At 39.3% G+C, this 4,067-nt stretch overlaps 1 pseudogene; it reads left to right on the top strand.

Annotated features, from left to right (window-relative positions):
* Positions 1-415: 415 nt before the first annotated feature.
* LOC127193657 (peptidyl-prolyl cis-trans isomerase A-like) lies at positions 416-1,026 on the top strand (annotated as a pseudogene).
* The last annotated feature ends 3,041 nt before the right edge of the window (positions 1,027-4,067 follow it).

Raw genomic sequence — 4,067 nt, 5'->3', positions numbered from 1 at the left:
CACATATGTACTTCTGCGTGAGTGAGTGGTGATAATGGATGTGAAAGGGTTAGATCCCTCAGGAGCTGTAATGACAGACTCAGTTTCTCCACTAGAGCAGGAACAATCTCTCCAACTCTAGTCACAATACATTTTTATCACTGAATGGTTTTCAATTGTATCATTATTCCATACTTTGCTTATCCATGCCTATTCTGATGGACACTTAAATTCATTCATACCTCTGTCGATTACACTAGAAGCTTTTATAAACATGTGTGTGCAAGTCTTAGGATGGACATAAGATTTCATTTCTATGGGCAAATACCTAGAAGCGAGATGGCTCCATCTTATGGTAGGCAAATATTTAACATCTTAAGACACTGTCAAACAGGCTTTTCAGCGCTGTTGTTCCACGTCACAGCTCGCTGCAGTCATGGTGAACAGCACTGTGTTCTTTCACATTACAGCTGATGAGAAGCCCTCAGACCAAGTCTCCTTTGAGCTGTAAGCGAACTCCTAAAGACAGCAGGAAACATTCGTGCTCTGAGCACTGGGGAGAAAAGATTTGTGCATAAGGGTTCTTCCTTTCACAGAACTATCTCAGGATTCATGTGCCCGGTTTGTGACATCATATGCCATAATGGCACTGGTGGCAGGTTCATCTACTGGAAGAAATCTGAAGATAAGAACTTCATCCTGAAGCGTACAGGTCCTGGCATGAAACACAAATGGACCAAACATCTGAGTTGCCAAGGCGGAGTGGCTGGATGGCATGTGGTCTTTGGGAAGGTGAAAGAAGTCATGCGCATTAGGACAGCCGTGGAGAAGTTTGGGTCCAGAAATGGCAAGACCAGCAAGAAGATCACCATTTCCAGCTACGGACAACTCTATTTTCTTTTAACTTGTGAGTTTCTTACCTGGCAGATCATTCCTCCTCTAGTTCAGGAGAGTTCCCTCATCCTATTTGTTGACAATGTCCTAGAGTCTCTGCTCTCACCGCAGCTCTTTGGGCTCCATCTTTTTCTTATTGCCCTCCAAGTCTAGCTAGATTGCAGAGTTAAGCTTATGGTTATGAATAAAAACTAACTAAGAAAAATTGCCAAACAATTTTTGTTTTTGTTTTTTGAGACAAAGTTTTTCTGTGTAGTCTTAGTTGTTTTGGAACTCACTCTATAGACCAGGCTGGCCTTCAATTCACAGAGATCAGCCTGCCTCTGCCTCTGTGTGTGGTTATGATTGCATGCGTGTGTGTGTGTGTGTGTGTGTGTGTGTGTGTGTGTGTGTGTGTGTGTTTGACATTACATAGTGGAGTTTCTATTCTACATTTTTGCCCAATTAAAAAAATGTATTGTTTATTTTCTTGTTAGTTGATTCCAAGTGTTCTTTATTTTTAATAGACATGAGTTCTTTGTCAAATATGTGATTTTAAAACATCTTATTTTAGTCTGTAGCTTGCTTTCCAAAGTAAAATGATTTATTTTGATGAACTTCAGTTTAATTTTTGGAATAGTACTTAAAAATAAGCAATATTGTTAAGATGACAGTGATTCAAAAATTAAACTGTAGCTTTAATTTCATCTTAGTGGAAGCTGTAGCATGACTTATAATAGAAAATTTCCAGCAAAATTCTGAAATTTCTGTAGTAATACAAAAGATACAGAATATAAAAAGCAACTCTTGAGAAAAGATGGAATTTGGGGGAATAATTGTATTTGATTTCAAACTTACTATGCAACTACACTAATTGAGTCAACATAGAATTATATCAAATGAATAAAAGATGCTTTCAGGTGCACATACACACATACATGCACCCCCCCACACACACACACAGATACACAAAACATTATGAGAAAGAAGTATTTCTAGCAAATTGTGATAGAACCATTAAGGAGTCATATAAAAATAATTGTATGCCCCTCTCTCTCTCTCTCTCTCTCTCTCTCTCTCTCTCTCTCTCTCTCTCACACACACACACATATACACACACACACACACACACACACACATGGATGCACATACACATGCAGACGCACACAAGGTTCAAAGTCGAAACAGACCTAAGTATAACACCAGGTAAACGAACCCCTAGAAGAAAATGTGAGACCAACTTTGCAACATTGGGTGTGAGAAACTTTTCTTTCATTCTTTGTGCAAATTGTCAAGAACCTGTGTACCTAGAGCACAGAACTTCTATGGCTGTTTGGTGCCATCATATAGAACAGTGGTTTTCAGCTTTGCTAATGCTGCAACATTTAATATTCATGTTGTGGTGATCTGCACCAGAAAATTACTTAGTTGCTATGTCATAACTGTAATGAATTGTAATGTTAATATCTGATATGCCATCTGTGGAGTTGTGACCCACAGATTGAGAAGCACTGATACAGAGACTGTTACAGAAATGACAATTTTGCAGATCAGGAGGAAGGGTGAGTGGGAGCAGATGAACACAAGGGAATCCGGATAAGAGGATGCAACTCTCTGACTAGATCAATACAGCTGTTTTCCCAGTGGTGGTGGGTATTACGGGATTGCACGGGAATGGATGAATCATGGAGTTTTATTTCTTCGTTTGTTTGTCCGAAGAGGAAATGTTAGAAAATCTCAGATCATCATTGTCTGTCTCCTGTGCTTCTCACAGTGAGATACTCTCAGTTTCAATTTGTTTAATTCTCTCTGCCTCCCAGTTAGTCATCGTGAAGCTTGTGAGGGTTGGGGAGGTGTGATATTGATGCTGAAGCAGAGCAAGCACATCACACTTAAAGTTCTGTTGACCTTGTTCCTGCCCCAGGGTGAAGTCTGGACAGCTAGAAGACACAGAGCCAACAGGGATGTCCCAGAGCTCTGCTAAGCAACTGGGTGAGCCTCAAAGGGCAGGTGAGGTGAAAAGATACAGAGGCAGTACATGAAGTAAAAGTAAGGACATGGAAAAAAATTAAAATGGGCTAGAAGAATGCATAGGAAAACTGGGAGGCAAATGTCTAGGAGATGCATCATTATTGCACTTGTAATATAACTTGTAAATATGTAATGAATAAAGGACTATGAGATTATTTAGCTTATTGAGGACTGAGGGCTGTTCATGTTTTACAAACATTAAAGAGGTATTTTGAAGGCTGAAATTCACAGTTGGCATAAATGCACATTCTTTCTGCTACAAAGGACACCGTTTTGCAATAGGAAGGAACACAATGTCTTCTGATCCATGGTCATTGATAGCGTTGCTTTACAACAGTCAGAGAAGCTTGTTAATAATTTTAAAATTTTCCAATGATTCTCATAGGGTTTGAAATAAAGGGTTTAAAAAATTATATTTTGTATTAGTATAATAATTAGTTATAGGTTTTAAACTTGCATATAGCTTTTATTTATATAATCGCCATTAATGTTTCATTTTCTCATCAAAGCTTAGTATATATACATTTGTCTTATGCCATCATATTAATATATTAGACTATTTTAATAGTTTAAACTTCCTATGCTTATATTGTTTTTTTGTATTGGATGAAGTTGTGCTTTTGCCATCTACAATTTGACTATCTATTTGTCATTATAACTCATTCACCAGAAGGAGGAGTAAACACAGCCTTTAAGTTGAAATGACATGGACAGAGCTAAGTGATGTGGGCGTGCGGTTATCCTGCTTCATTCACATGTTATCACACCCTGTCATCCTCCTGAAGCCTTATTAATCATTGTTTTTCTCCATGCGCAGTCTGTTTAGTTGCTAGACACTTTCAGGTTCTGGTGAACCTTGGAGAGGACTAGGGCCAGGCTCTACTTCTTGTCCTCTTCCTCTTGCCCTAGGCACATACTGGTCACATGTAGCCTAAGGATGCATTCCCTGCTGAGATTATATAAACATGAGCAGGAGGCTGGAAAGGACATTTAAGAGAAGTTGTCTGTGTTGGTTTGAATGAGGATCACCTCTACAGGCTCATGCTGGTGGACTGTGTAGGAAGGTTTACGAAGGTGTGGCCTTATTGGAGGAGGTGAGTCCATAGGGGTGGACTTTGAGGTTTCAAAAGCCTTCTGCAGGCCCAGTCTCCCACTCTCTTTGCCTCATGTATGCAGATTTGGAT

This window comes from Acomys russatus, chromosome 9, assembly GCF_903995435.1.
Source record: "Acomys russatus chromosome 9, mAcoRus1.1, whole genome shotgun sequence".
Lineage (NCBI taxonomy): Eukaryota > Metazoa > Chordata > Mammalia > Rodentia > Muridae > Acomys > Acomys russatus.
The sequence above is the reverse complement of the archived record's forward strand: the minus strand, read 5'-3'. Positions and strand labels throughout refer to the sequence as shown.